A 16,679-nucleotide genomic window follows, 5' to 3' on the forward strand; every position below is an offset into this window, starting at 1 on the left:
TCAAAATCAACAAACAAACAACCACAAAACTACACACACAGGAATCAAAAACTCATGATATGGTAAATTTAAATCAGTGGTGTCAGGGCTGGGGAGATGGCTCAGTGGATAATGCGCATGCCACTCAAGCACAAGGACATGAATTCAGATTCCCCGAACCCAAGTAAAGTTAGAGGTTAGCATATGTCTGCGACTCAGTGTTCCTGTTGTGAGGTGGGAGGCCGAGACAGGAAAATCCCAGGGTGCCCCTGAGCCAGTGGGCCTGGCATACTCAACTGTGGTGAGACCCCTCAAACAAGATGGAAGCCAAGGCCCAACAACACCTGAGGATGTCCTCGGACCCCCACATATGTACCTTGGCATACAAGCTCCTATTCTCTCTCTTCCCCCCTTCCTATACATTCTCTCTGTAGATACAGATGAAATCAAAATCAACCAGTGATATAAATAATTACATGAAGTTGGAAAAGATATGAATATTCCAATAACAAGGTAGAAGCCTTAGGAACAAAAGGCAAATCTCAGCTCCATGTTGCCCACAAGAACCTTGTTTCCCACCTGAAGATGCAGCAAGGTGGGCAGAGAAGAGGCAGGGTCTGGGGAGAAGGCTCGGCCCTCTACGGCTAGGCTCCCAGCCCAAACATCAAGAGATGGGCAAATATTTACAGCATGAACCATCACCCAAAGAACGACAGTGCGGCCCTGCTACAGAGAGAACTTCAGAACCAAGAGTGGGACTAGGACTGGAGGGGGGGGGGAAGCTTCACACTGATAAATAGGCCACTTAATCAAGAAGCCATCAGAGTCCTAAATATGTATGCACAGAACACTAGCGCTTCCAAGCCTAACGGCACAGCTAAAGATAGAGACAGGAAAGCAAGGAGACAAATCTATGGTGATTGTTAGAAATCACAGCACTTCACTCAGCAATCGACAGGACACAGCAAATCAGTGAGAACAGAGAAGATTCCGACAATAGCACCCATCAACTTGACCTAATTGACATTTATGGAGCTTGACACCCAACACCAGTAGAGCGCATGCTCTCTTTAAGGTTGAAAAAAATGTTCTCCCGAACAGCACATTCCGGACCATAAAACAAAACCAGAGAGACCAAAGTCACAGAGAGTATATTCTGTGAACATGACATAATGAAGTGGAAATCAATAACAGAGAGATAGCTACAAAGTCCCCCAAGTGATTGATAATTAAATGCCATACTTCCAAATAAACGATGGGCGAGAGGGAAAAGCCATGGGGAAAGCAAGTCTCTGTGTTGAGAGAGCATACAGACAGACCGTGTAGAGGTGAGAGCAGGTGCGGGTGGAAACACTTGCTGCTCTTCCTTCCACAAGACCCCGGTTCAATTTCCAGTACCCACATGGCAGCGCTCTCTCTCTCTCTCTCTCTCTCTCTCTCTCTCTCTCTCTCTCTCTCTCACACACACACACACACACACACACAGGGTCAAGGAGGAAGTGGGTAACACACAATAGAGATAGAGAGAAGCCTCAAGTCAGTTGTGTCAATTTCACCTCAAAAATTTAGAGATGTTGAATCAATGGTAAACAGGAAGAGAATAAGAGCTAAAAGGATAACCTTTTAATACGGAAAGATGACAGAGGGTATGTGGGAGAGAAGAGGGAGGGGGAGAGGAGAGAAGAGGGAGGGGGAGAAGAGAGGAGAGGAGAGGAGAGGGGAGGAAAAGGAGGGGAGAGAGGAAGGAAGGGGAGAGGAGGAAATGCGAGGGGAGGGGAGGAAAGAGAACAAAATCTGATTCTTTGAAACTATCAACAAAATTAAAACCTAGATATACTGATGAGGAGAGGACCAAGAGAGAGAAATGACAGAAATCATTAAGTCGGGGGCTGAGGGAGGCTCGAAGTCTGCTCAGCAGAAGCTTCAGCGAATACTGACAGTCAAGTATGATGTCATATGAAGTCAGATGAAGATGGGCAAAGAATTACAGTGAATGCGGGCAACTGCTCCACTTCTTCTTTGCTTCAGAAGAAATAAAATTCAGAACAGTTCTTTGTCTATTTTCTATTTCTATTATTTATGAATTTAATAAATTTCCATATAGCATACAATTCACCACTTTAAAATGTGCCTTTCAAAGATGTTAAGCACACTCAAGATCATGCCCCTACAAATTCTACCCAATCTCAACATTTCTGTTACCGTAAAGAGAAATCCAGATGCGTTAGCTGTCATTTCTAATTCCCTCCTTCCTTTAACACTCTACCCCACTAGACTACTCTCTGTCCCAGGGACATGTGACACATTCTATAGGAATAGAATCGTGATCCACGCAGTGGTGGTGCCCACCTTTAATCTCAGCACTAGGGAGGCAGAGGCAGGTGGATCTCTGTGAGTTCGAGGACAGCCTGGTCCCAGGACAGCCAAGGCTACACAGAGAAACCCTGCCTCAAAAAACAAAACAAAACAAACATACAAAGAATTGTGTGATAAGTGTCATTTTTTTGGTCTGTCTTCTTTCATTTAGTATAGTATTTTTTCCCCAAGATTAACCCTATATGTTCATATTCTGTTCTTGTTGATGTCCAAATAGTAGTCTTTTGCATGGATATATCACATTTGTTCACTCATTATTCAAGAAACATTTGACTTTTTCTATGTTTTGATCATTGTGAACAATGCTGCTGCCAACACTCTTAACAAGAATAAGCCTGTGTTTTACTTTTCTTGCTTTTGTACCTAAGGGTAGAATTTCTGTTTCATATGGTACCTCTGTTTAACTTTTTTGAGAATCTGACAAGTTGTATTCCAAAGTCACACCATTTTGCATTCTTATCAGCAAGAAATAAGAATTTCAATTCCTGCCTGGTTTGGTGGTACATACCTTTAATCACAGTTCTCAAGAGACAGAGGCAGGCAAATCTTCATGAGTTCAAGGCCAGCTTGGTCTGTCTAGTAAATTTTAGGCCATCTAGACATTCAGGACTACACAGTGAGACCTATCTTTTAAAAAAATTCTGTTTCTTTATATCTTCCTTTACTTCTGTATTTTGTAGCTGCCTTAGGTATGAAGTGGCATCTCATTTGGTTTTCATTTGTATTTCCCAGTGCCCAACAACACGGAGTATCTTATGTGCCTTTCAGCCACTTGTGACTTTGGAGGATTGTCTGCTGAAAGCCTTTTCATGTTTAGAAGACTGAGGAATCGGAGAGGTGATAGCTCAGTTGTTAAAGAGTGCCTGCTGTTCCTGCAGAGGATGTGAGTCGGGTTCTCAGGTACCACATCAGGCGGCTCATTCCCATCTATATCTCCAGCTGTGCGGGATCCGACACCCTCTTCTGACCTCTGCAGGCACATGTCTGCATGTATGTGTATATACACATGCAAACACAAAATTAAAAATAAGTCTTCAAAAATAAGTACTATAAAAATTATCTGCCTCTTTACTTATTTTTGGTTTTTCAAGATGGGGTTTCTCTATATAACCTTGACTGTCCTGGAACTCACTTTGTAGACCAGGCTGGCCTCGAATTCACAGAGATCCACCTGTCTCTGCCTCCCTAAGATTAAAGGCATGTGCTACCACCGCCTGGCTCTAAATGACTTTTAGAAGCGGAGTGGCCACTCTGGGAAGCTCTGCCCTTTCAACAACACTGAGCATCCCAATCCATGAACATGGGATACCTTTCCATTTATTCAGTCCTTTAGTATTTTTAAACACAGTGCCCTAGCATCTTCACGTATGTATGTGTACAAATATTTCTCTTCTTTGTTTAACGTTATTTCTAAGAATTGTGTTTTTGATACTATTATACACATAATTGTTTATTTCATTTTTGCTAACCTTTTGCTAACATGCAGAAGCACTGTCAATTTATATAAGTGAATCTCAGATTATACATTTTTTTCCTAACACTGTTTATTAGTTTTAATTGTGTGTATGTGTGTATTCTTTGTTTTCTTAATATATTGTTTTATGTGAAAACAGAAATTCATTTTCATTTTAATAAGTAAAGCTTGGCTGAAGTTCAGAGAGTAAAACAGCTGCGCTGATCAGTCTCAAGACCAGGCAGTGGTGATACACACCTTTAACCCCAGTAGCCACACTAGTTTCTCATAGAAACTGGGCTGTAGTGGTGCATGCCTTTAATCCCAGCCCTAGAGAGGATTATAAAATGGGAGGAGACAGCTCTCATTCTGAGATTACTGGAGGCAGGATTGTCATTTCAGACTGAAGTAGAGGTAAGAGCCAGTGACTAGATGTTTTGCTTTTTTGATCTTCAAGCTGAACCCCAATTTCTGTTTCTGAGTTTTTGTTAATTGTGTTACAAGAAATGACCTTACACCTTACTTTATAATATGGATGCCTTTCATCACCACCACCACCACCACCATCACCATCATTATTTGCCTCATTCCTCTGGCTAGAATCCAGTACGATATTGAAAAGAAGCAGCAAAGGCTAGCAAATTTGTTTTGTTTATGACTTTAGAGTTCACATTTAGGTTTTCTTTTCTTTTTAATTACATTTAAAAGTATATGTATGTGTGTGTGTGTGCACATATACATGCCACGGTGCACATGTGGAGGCCGGAGGATAACTTTTGGGAGTCAGTTCTCTCCTTCCACTGTGTGACTCCCGGGGACCCAGAACCTTTACCTGCTGAGATAGCTCATCCTCCTCACAGCTGTGCTTTAAAAAATTGATTCTGCACTTTCAGACATTTCCAGAGAGAAGATATCCAGCTTTAGATGGCTTTCAGTGGTTAGCTATATAAAACATTTATGGCCAGAACCAAACCTATGGAAATGCTTTAGTCACAGAGGGGGAAGAAAAATGTGTTAATCCTTTTCACGGGACAAACAGCACCCCGCCACCCAAATGGGGGTCTTGATAAGAAGGGAAAGCTCCAGTCAGTGTCCATGACAACAAGGAGCACAGTAGCTCAGCAAGATATAATAAACCAAACCTGGGAATATATGAGAAAATTAATTCATGACTAAGTGGAGTTTCTTTTAGAATGCATGGTTGTTTGACATTCAAAATTCAATATAGCTTACTATTTTAATAAGCAAAAACAGGGGGGAGAGACATTGAAGAGGCATTAGAGGGACTGAGGAGAGAACTCAGTGATGAAGAGGGCTTGATGCATAATTGTGAGGACCCAAGTTCAGGTCTCAGCACCCATGTAACAAGATGAGTGTGGTCTGACATGTGTCTGTGACCTCAGCTCTGTGGCAGGGGAATAGCAGAAACAGGATGCTGGCTGTCAACCTAGCTGCAATAAAATCCCATGAATTCCTGGGTCAGGGAGAGACCCTGTCTCCAAGAACAAGACAGGGAGTGATAGAAGAGAATGCCTTTCTCTGGCCTCCACATGTGCACACAGCTGCACCTACCTGCACACACACACACACACACACACACACACACACACACAAACACACTGTCATCAGCGAAAGTGCCCACTCCTTCATGATTTAAAGCAACCCCCCCCAAAAAAAAACCCCAGCCACATCATAAAGACTAGAAGGAAGCTCCCAGTCCCTGGTAAGGGCATCTCTGAAACCAGAGAATTAATATCACAACTCGATGGCAGAAAACTCAGTTTCCACCCGAGATTGAAAATAAGGTGAAGATTTCTTCTAGTAAACAATTTGAGAGAGGCCCAGGTTGGTGCAAACAGACAAGAAAAAGAAATAAAAGCCTCACAGGTCGAGAAGAAAAGGTATCAAAGGTGGTACCTCCCTCTCTCTGTCTCTCTTTCTCTCTCTCTCTCTCTTCCTCCCTCCTTTTTATAAATTTATCGTCTGCCTATAAAGAAAATCCAAATGGATCAACAGAAAAAAGCCACTAGGATTGATTAGTGAGGTTGGCATGGTAACAAGATTCAAGGCTAATACGAAAAAAATCAATTGTATTTCTATGCCCTGGAAATGAATAATTGGAAATGCAAATTTAGGAATAGCATTTATAATGGCAGGAAATTCAGGAAATAGTTTGGAATAGAGGTAATAAAATGCGTGCATTTCCTGTATACTTAAACTCTAAATTATTACTCACAGCAATTAAAAACTGATCTCAGTAAACAGAGAGTCATGCCGAATCCATGAATCAGAAAATGTAACTGTGCAGACTCAGAGGCTTTGCCACCAAAGCCCAGCACGTGGAAACCAACATACTTGCTCAGAAATAAACATGGAAGCACAAAGGATCTCAAATAGACCAATTCTGAAAAAAGAAAAATATCTCAGATCTTATACCAAATTCCAAGATTTACTAATAAAATATATGAACAACAGTGTAGTGTTGGCACAATTTTCAATATTTAAACCAAAGGACCAAATAGGAAGTTCATAGAACACAAAGCAGCTGACTGGCCTAAAAGGACTCAAAGGCAACAAGAGAACTAAGGCTATACATGAAAAATAATCTTCATAAAAGACCCCGAGGAACTAGGTGTTCACGGGGAGAAGCAAACAGACCCCAAGCCTTACCTCACACCACACGTACAAGTTAGAACGTATCACAGATCAATCCCAAGCCTTACCACACACATACACGCACATGTGCACACACATATACATATACATCACAGACCAATCTCAAGCCTCAAGCCTCATGCATCACAAAGAAACCCCAAACCTCACCTCATTCCACACACGCACAAGTTCAGATGCACCATAAACCAAAACATGAGTGCTAAAACTCTGAACTCCCACAATAAAGCAGGATAAATCATTGCAACTTGGAGTTCAATGGAGATTTCATCTCTGATTTTTAAAGAAGCACAAACCATAAAAGAAAGCTAATAAGATGGGCTTCACACAAAATTTAAAACTACTGGCCAGTACAACAGACTTGGCTACCTCCTAGCTTCCCTGCCAGGCTCAGGTTCTTACGCTGGGTGAGTGAGTGAGGATGAATGGATAGATGGATGAATGGATGGGTGCGTGGGTGTATGGATGGGAGGGTGAGTGGGTAGATGGGTGGGTGGATGGATGGATGGATGGATGGGTGGATGGGAGGGATAGAGGGAAGAATGAATGGATGGATAGATAATATCCTCTAGGATTACTATTGTTGTGCTGAAACACCATGACCATAAACAACTTGAGGAGGAAATGGTTTATTTGACTTACACTTTCACATCACTGTTTATCACTGAAGAAACTGAGGACAGGAACTCAAATAGGGCAGGAACTAGGAGGCAAGACTGATGTAGAGGCCATGGAGTGGGGTGCTGCTTACTGACTTGTTCCCCATGGCTTTCTTATAGAACCTGCTTTCTTATAGAACCCAGGACTGTCTACCCAGGGATGGCACCACCCACAATGGGCTGGGTCCTCCCCCATCAATCCCTAATTAAGAAAATGACCTACAGGCCTGCCTGCAGCTATATCTTATGGTTTCCCTCCTCTGAGATGACTCAAGTTTGACATAAAACTAGCCAGTACAGGGGAGAATCCTGTGGAAGAGGGTGAAGAAGGACTTCTGGAGCTAGGGGGGTCAAGAACAGTCCAAGAAAATGACCCATGGAATTAATTAACCTGGATTCACAGGGGTTTACAGAAACTAAAGTGATAACCAAGGAGCCTGCATGGAACCGACTTAGGCAATCTGCGTATATGTTACAAGTGTGTAGCTTGGTCTTCTTGTGGGAGTGGGCTGTTTCTGACTCTTTTGCTGCTTTTGGGACCCTTTTCCTCCTACTGGGCTGCCTCACCCAGCCTTAATACAAGGGAGGTACCTAGTCTTATTGCAACTTGATACGCCATGCTTGGCTGATATCCATGGGAGGCCCTGCCCTTTTCTGGAGAGAAACGGAGTTGGAGTGGATGGGGAAGGGTACAGAGGAGAGATAGGGAACTTGGAAGAGAGGAGAGAGGGGAAACTGTGATTGGGATGTAAGAAAAAGTTAATAAAGGAAAAAGACTAGTCAGCACATATGGAAAGGGGAGAGGAAGGAAAGGGGATGGAAAGGAGCGGGGTGATTTCATGCCCTCCTTTCCTCTGCATGGAGGTAGCCAGCAGGTGCTCCTCGCTCCTGATTAGCTGCAAACACTAAGTCTCAGGAAAGGGAAGCCACTCACTGAAGAGGGCTTTTCCCCCTCTGGTCTAGTGTAAAACTACACCGGTTCCATTTCACAATCTTCACACTATGCGCTACGGGAACTAGGCTGAAAATTCAAAAACATACAAACACAGACAGAGACAGACAGACAGATGGGGCCACAGGGACATCCCTGAGACAAGAATTTCAAGAATGCCTACTTCATTGTGCTCAGAGGCAGCTTATATAGAGCTCTGGCCAGGCCCCAGCTCTCGGGATCTTTCAGCTGTAGACTCATCAGAACCCACTCCCCTGCCATCAGGGTCTCGTGCTCAGAGCAGCTGCAGGCTGCTCAGAGCAGAGGGAAACAAGTTGTCTGCAGAAAATTCAGGGTCCGGTGGTCCGCAGTCCCCAACAGTCTAGCATTCTTTCCTTTAGATCTTGCTGCTCAAGAGAAGCCATCCCCTCCTGCTTCCTTTCCATGCCCTGTACTTTGCACACGCTGGCCTCCCAGGCTTCTGGCTCAGAGCTAGACCTCCAGTGGCCTCATAGTAATCTTCTTCCCTTTGGTCCCCCTTTCTCACTCTCCCCTTAGCAGTTCTAGAAGGCAGGTGAGAGCAAGGGAGGAGGTCCCATCCAGATGTGTCAGGTGAAGGGAACAGCAGACACCAGAAATGAATGCTCAAGAGCCTGCTCCAGAATGCACGTCCCTGGGGCTTTGCAGTCTCTGCATCAGGGACCCCTGAACCTCCTAGAACCCCCAAAGATGGTTCCAAGGACAACCAATACCCCTGTCTAAACTAGGTACATGGGAATGGCAGAGGCATGGGGTGCCTTGCCATTCTAGCTTCTTCTGGGAGGCAGGACTAGGCTAAATCAAGTTCCAGCCTAGTTCTGGGCTCTAGAGCTGACAGGCCCCCAATGGACATGGGCAGTGGCTGTCACTCCTGTCACGGAGAGTGCTTGTTATCAGCAGACAGCCTGTGTGGATTTAACTCTCAGCCCTCTGGCTCCCCACCATGCTGCATGACTCCTTGATGTGTGTAGCCACCCACTCCACATTCCCTTCCCTCCTGATGTCACTTGTTTGTTAATCCCCTGGGCAGATACAGTCTCTCTTCTGGCACACATTTCTGCATTCCTAGCACCAAGTTAACTGGCCTGGCATTCACTGCAAAATCCTGGCACTGGCTGCTATTTCTGGACTGCCTGGGGACACCCCTGGCAGGATCTGTGCTGGTGTTGGCTCAAGAAGGGATCTCTGAACACGTGTGTGCTCGCTCAGCAGGCCTCGGGCTCAGAACCCTTGGAGAGGGGCTGGGGCATCCTATTTAGTTCTTATTCCATGCTTAACCAGGAGGCCTTGTCCCTGTGGCCTTCACAAGGTCCTGCAGGGGCGCTTGGCATTGAATTTCATCTGGCTGAGCTGTTCTTGGCAGCAATGATGCTGAATGTTCCTCTCCTGCCTAACGTGGTCAGCATGGGGCTTTGAATCCTTTTCCATGAAACCCATTTTCCATGTCGGTAAGCCAAGTTGTCATCCACACACTTCAATCAGAAAACCCCAGTCTGCTCCCAAGTCCTTCCTCCGTTCCTCACATCTATTCTTGCAGGCTCTCAGTGACTTCCCTGTTCCCAAACCAGCCATCATTTTCCCATGCAAGCCTGTGCTAGCTTGCTTCTATGGCTACGCTCCAACATCACTAAAGCAACAGAGGCTTATCCTCCTACAGTTCCACAGTCAGTACCACTGGGCTGAGACCTGGGATTGGCACTATCACCCTTAGACACCAAAGGGGTAGGTATTTCCCTGGACATTCACAGATTTTGGTGACAAGCATTGCTTGGCTGTGACTTCATCTCTCCAGTCCCTGCCCCACAGTGGCCTTCTCCTCTCCCACCCATGTGAAATCTCCATTTCCCTCCCCATTTTAAAGATACATATGACTGCATTTATGGCCCACCCAGACAACCAGGGCTCAATCTCAGCTCAATCACACCACCAATGTGTACTGGGTCAAGTTCCCATGGCTGACACTGCCTGCTTGCTCTGCACGTCGCTGTCCGTGGTCCTGACATGCCGCCAAGGAGAGGCGGTTTCTCTTATTTAACATTTTTGCTTGTTTGTTTTGAGACAGGGTTTCTTGTAGCTCAGGCTGGCCTCCAACTAACTCCCTGTGTAGATGAGGAAAATCTTGAACTGCCGCTCTTCCTGCCTCCCCTGCCCAGTGCTGGGGTTGCAGGCCTGTGCCAGCACACCCAGCTTCACTGTTCAAGGTTATAGTGAAGGTTTTGTTTTAACCTACGGTAGAAGGAAAAAAAAAATCCTGCCTCTCACCGTGACTCTTAACCTTTTAACAATTATATCAAGTTTATTTTCTTTCTTTTTTCAGTTTTTTTTCTTTTCTCTTTTGAGACAGGGTTTCCTTCTGTAGCCCCGGCTATCCTGGAACTCACTTTGTAGATCTGGCTGGCCTCGAATTCACAGAGATCCACCTGCTTCTCCCTCCCTGTTGCTGGGATTAAAGGTGTACACCACCACGGCTGGCTATCCATCAAGTTTCTAAAGAGTTATATCTTCTCCTGACCGTTGGGAGGATGGCCGAGACGCCACCCATTCTGCACTCCGTCCAAGCAATGCTGTATGGCTGTGTGAGTGGTGTTGAGACCCCATGGGGAGGCTGCACATGCTTGGCCAGTGTGGAACATGACAGTTTTCATTCATATCTTTTAATTTGTTCTTTCACTCAGTCACCTGTGCTGAAAACCTCCGTTTCATCTTCAATTCTTCCTCATTGTCTCCCCAAAACCAAGGCCAGTCCAGAGCTGTGTCCTGATTATACCACCGTCCCCGTGGTCTTTGGTCAGGACCTCGTCTCTGTGTCACATGGCAGTTCAGTTCCTAATGGGTCTCCCTGCCTTCCAGTCATGCCTAGGAATTGGCCCTCTGTGCAGGTTGGAGGGCTCCCATTATGCTCAAGTGCCAAGGCCAAATTCTTTAACAAGGCATCTTGCCAACCGGCCATGCTTGCTCCTTCTCCAGGCGTGCTGTGTGGCCGTCTCCACTCCTCCCTTTGTCAGTCCATCTTCCATTCTCAGTCCCAGGGAACCTTCTTCTCTGGGGCCTTTGCTGAGCTGGGCTCCTGCACAGTTCCTCTGTCCCTGACCCATATCAGTTCTGGGGCAGGACTATTGAAGCCTCATCTTTGTATCCCAGACTCACTGCACCAGATGCTTGGGGTCCATAGGAACCTGTTAGCTGCAGCACTGGCAGGAAGACTTAGGCTCCTCAGCAGGGCTTCTCTCAGAGATAATTCCCCAAGGTAGTTCTGGGAGCTTCTCCTGGGCCCACAATTTCTCAAACAAACAAAACAGAACAAACAAACAAATCACATTAGTTTCTTCAGCACACATGGAAGCAATGAAAGCAGTCACTCACTTCTGTCCCTTGCCTTCCAAAGTCTGTGCCCTGCCCTAATTGCTGTGGCTTCCTTCTCTGGGTAAGCAGAGCTGAGCCCATGCTTCTCATGGACAAGAACATGACTCCATTTTCCCCATAGGAGCCCGTGGCCAGGGAAGGTAAGACACCCGGGCAGGTCACAGGCTGGAAGCTTTCTCTCTTTTCTCCTCCAGTGCACAGAAGCTAATGTCTCCCAGCATCCTCCCAGACTGTGACCTGCCTGAAATGCTCCACAAACCATGCTGAGGATCCAGAAATTAAGCAAGCATGTATTTCATGCAGAGAGAAGTCACTTCCCACCAACCTGGGCATGAGTCCTACTCTCTCCCTGTGGGTATCTCCTTCTCGCAAGCTGTGCCACTCTGAGCCCAAGAAGCCTTTTCCTAAGGGGAGGAAGGGAGGAAGGAGGGTTGGAGGACACACACACACACACACATCACACAGTCTTGTGGGAGGTGACAGACCCTGGAGACTTGAGATTTCTATGGTTTCTGCTGTGGGGGTTGTAGCATTCCAAGTGCTCTGGATTTGAGATTTAGAGTCCTCTGGGTAAGTACAGTAGCCAGATTCATGTGACTTGTGTGGAGAGGGAGGTTGTTGATGCAGTGGAGTGGGCACGTAGCTCCAGAGTGAGAAGGGAGGACACTCACAGCAAGAGCAAGGTGCTGGGTGGGACAAAGGCTCCAAGGGGCTCCCGGAGAATGGAAGAATCTAACTGGGGGGGTCAGAGTTTAAGGTGTGGGTTGAGGGACTCTTCCGGGTATATGTATGGAAATAGATTTCCAGATATATGATATCTGTGGAGAGGACAGAATTCTGTATATGATAGATGGGGACACAAGTGTGTGTGTGTGTGTGTGTGTGTGTGTGTGTGTGTGTGTGTGTGTGTGTTGAGCATCACGTAGTCCAGGCAGGCTGATCATCATGAAAAGTTAATGCTACTGACAACAAGGACCAGGAAGACTTGAGAGGAGACAAAGGTAGAAGTTCACAGTAGAGGTCTGCTGACCCCAGGAGGACATGATTACTTTGGAACAGCTCCCTGCTCCTATGCCCTCGCTGACCTGTCCATGGTTCTGCACATGCAGGGTCCCCTTCAACCTCTATCAGGTATACAACCAGCCTCACAGCTCGTACAGTGTGCCCTCACCAGTCCCAGACATGTTTCAGGGATGTAGGATCATGAGATGTCCCCGAAAGAAGCAGAATCAAGGATAGACAGGGGAAGCAGAATGTGTGAAGGGAGTCAGGGTGGTAATGCTAGAGGGGAACAGAGAGCCTGGGGTGCAGGGGCCAGAGATGGACCATCAAGGACCAGGGTCTTGGACACACACGCACCTATAGGGGGTAGGTTACAATAAAAGAATGAATGGAGCCTGTGGGCAGGAGACGGGTCCATGTTTAAAGATACTAAACCTTCAAGCCTGATGGAGCTGGGTGGGTGACACGGATGGGGGAGGCAGGCCAGGTGCAAGAGGACATTTGGGAACCTTAGATGTCCGACTGAAAGGGATCCACACAGTGAAGGACATTCAAGATAAGAAGTCAGCCCTAACAGCGGGCCGGGCCGACCAAGCAATGCTCAGTTCCCAAGTCATAAGCAGGCCTGGTCCAGCTGAAGCAAGGAAAGGAAAGTTCAGTTAATGCAGAGACAGCTGCCAAGAACCACAGGATATTCCACTTCTTTTATAATCTTGAACTCCTTGACCCTCCTACCACCACCTCCTAACTGATGAGCTTGTAGCCATGTGCCAGCATGCCTGGCAGCTGCTACTTCTTCAGAGAGCATCATTCACCTTTTTGTCTGGGTTGACTCTAACATCTGCCTGGACCGCGCCTGCTGAGGACCTCATTTTCCTGTTCTTTAAGACGCTCATCCTCAGACCTTTTCAGCAAACCCTGTCCCTGCTTCTCCCCAGGCTGACATTTCTGGATCTGTTGACCTGTCTGTCATTTTCCAGGCCACTTCTGTTTCCCAGCACAGAGTTCCTACTCTCCCCAGCCTGCCTGCTTCCTACAGAGCATGTCCTATGGGGTGTGACCTCCCTCCCACCGCCCCCTAGAGTTCCTCAATCCGCTTTCATTCGCTCTGCTGAGGTGGGCACAGGAGGGGCACATACACCCCAGCGCCATTGTCTGTGTTCTTTGAAACGTTTAAAGGGATTAGAGCCTGGGAGCTGGGCGAGATGGCCCCTGGGGTGGGGGATGAATGTTCAGTGGGCTAGAAGATGCACTGAATCTTCATCTCTCCTGTTTAGGGACCTGGCAACGGCAAGATAGAGGGCGTGGATGAGGGGTCATGCAATTAATTCTGCTTTAAATCCAGTTTGGTCTTCTCCATCATTAGAGCCACAGACACTGTTTCCATAGCAGATTATCTGTCCCCAGATTGTTGGTCCACACTTTTTCCAGTTAGCAAGGAGGCAGAGCCGGAGAGGCAGGGTACGGAAGTGTTGGGCATAGGTGTGTGCAGGACACGGGCCTCGCCCAGAAAAGCCTTGTCCCGTGCCTCAGTTTCTCTGTCTGTATCAGAGAAGTGAGTCAATGAATGAGTATTAGAATGAGTGTTATTCACTAAGCCATTGGTGAGGAGACTTTTCTCCTTGTCACAGCTCAGAGGGAGATGGAAGGCATGAGTGGGGGAACTCGAAGGTGAGGTTAAAGGCTCAGAGAGACACGGTCACCGCTGTGTGGGCCTGAGCATGGCCCCGACTTTCTATTCTGTATTTTCTCACCCATCAGGTGGGACTGGTGGGAACAACCATTCAAAGAGCAGCTCTCAGGCTCAGCATGTAGCTCAGCCGACAGAGTGCATGCCAAAGCATGCGTGAAGCCCTGGGTCCCATCCCCAGCAGTGCATGAGCCTGGCATGGTAACATACACCAGTAATTCTAGCATTTAGGTGGTGGAGGCAGGAGGATCAAGGAGTTCAAGGTCATCCTAGGCTATAATGTAAGTTCAAGGCAAGTATAAGCTACGGAAGACCCTGTCAGAGAAAAGAAAAGATTCTTTAAAAGGTGATAGCAATGGTGACATGGACTAAGGGTCTTATAGCCAGATGATGTCACTAAACCCTTACACAGAGGTCAGTGCCTCTGCCCTAACTGTTCCCTTCTCAACAGAGGTCCTTTGGGAATGCACTTACCCAAGTCAGTTAATAACTATAAACTGGGGTGGCCCACCTTGAAAGTGCAAAGGCTGGAGTGGTCAGAGGACCTTAGACAACACCCCAAAGGCACCAAATCTCTTCTGGAAAAGCAAAGTAGTCCCTACAGCAGTGGGGTTCACAGGTTGAGCCTGAGCCCTGCACTCTGGTGGGCTCCTGGGCTGGCGCCACTCACCTACTCTGGCTGTAGGAGCCCTTTGCTGTGTTTTCTGAGTTTGGCCCCCAATCCTCAACCATTCCATTGCCAGATGGAGAAACTGAGGTTCACAGGGGAACACTGACTGCTAAAACTGTGTTGTTTCTGTTTGTTAGTTTGCTTGATTTTGAGACAGGGGCTCACTATGTACATCTGGCTGCCCTGGAATGCACTCTGTAGACCAGGCTGGACTTGAACTCACAGCCTCTGTCCTCTGAGTATTGGGATTAAAGGTGTGTGTCATTAGGCTGTTTATTCTTTAGAAGTAGGAACAGAAGTCCCAGGTCCAGCACTGCCTGGAGTCCACCTCCTATTTCGTGGACCATGCCCTACCCCACATCCCTGTCTCCAGCTTTTGGAGACTAACTCTCTAGCTCTGTTCTGATGCTGGGGCCCTGCCTGCATGGGCCAGGGTCTATCTGCTATAGCACAATGTACCCCTTTTGACCCACAGACCTGGAAGCTACCCTCTACCCCACCTCCTCAGCCACCACTAGAGGCTCTCCAGTCCTCCCTGGGCCCTCTGAATAATTAGGAGATGCTTCATTCACCCTCGGCACATCTTCGTATAAAGAAAGGGCAGAAATGATGGATTCTCACCACCCACTTAGGTGTCATCTTGTGTCAGGTGCTGCTGGTGGACCCAAGCAGGACCCAGCATCTCTTCCCCAGGCTGTGAGACATCTGCTCTAGACCGCTAGGGTCTCTGTCCCATAGGCACTCTCCCTCTTCCTCCAAGGCCAGGCCTCAGGCCTAGCATACTACAAAGAAACCCCCACACTCACAGGCCTCTATGTCAGGTGTTACCTCTCTCTTGCTTGAGACAATGGAGGTTCGGAGAGGTCAGACCATTTTCCATTTGATCCAGGTTGCAAAGCTAGTCCACATAAGATTTGGGGATCTGATTTGATAGCAAAATACACAAAACACCCAATGCAGGAGCCAAGAAGCCTTCAGAAAAGAGGATCTGGAGTTGGCCATTGGCACATGACCAGCTCAGCATCAGCTCTCTGATCTTCCCCACGATAGCGCTCTCTCTCTCTCTCTCTCTCTCTCTCTCTCTCTCTCTCTCTCTCTCTCTCTTTAGTCCTAGTGCCCTACTTGGACAACACTGCAGGGGCACCTCTGAGGGGCCTTGCTAAGAGTTTATGTTTGGGACACCCGGGAGGCCTCCTCCCAGTGACCCACCTTCCTGAGGTTCTAAGCACCAGGAAGGGTTGCTTCTCAAAGTTAATATTAGCCCTTTACTTACCCACAGAGGACTCCTGTGCTAAGCCTGGGTAAGTACTACCCTGGGAAGAGGGATGCTGGCAAGAACGGAGACTTACCTCGCTAAAAGTAATATTGGGCTAGAGAAATGAGGTTCTTGATGACAACGGGTTTTTTAATCCTGAGGAAATTGCATTAATGGCAGGGTGATGTGTATATATACACATATATATGTATATATATATATACATACATATATATGTCATATGTATATATGGAGGGAGAGAGACTTTAAGATATTTGTGTGAACTTAACACCCAGCATGAGATCTTAAAGCTGACAAGTGAAATTTAGTTAGCAGGGTGCCCCTTATTTCCAATTTATTGCTTTTACCAGGGACTTGTGTGAGCTGCAGGGAGGAGAACAAGAAACAGTGAGCCAGCCTGCGACCCAGGCACTGGCTGAATTATGAACCACAATTTACAAGCCATTACAGGCAGCGGATTCTGATGAGATTTACTGCAATCTGCCCTGAGGAGTGGTTTAGAATATTTTAGGGCCAGGCTTCACCTGAGGCTGCCTCAAGGGAGTTCAAAGCAAGAGACAGTGATTTT

Source organism: Myodes glareolus, chromosome 18 (genome assembly GCF_982192425.1).
Source record: "Myodes glareolus chromosome 18, mMyoGla1.1, whole genome shotgun sequence".
Lineage (NCBI taxonomy): Eukaryota > Metazoa > Chordata > Mammalia > Rodentia > Cricetidae > Myodes > Myodes glareolus.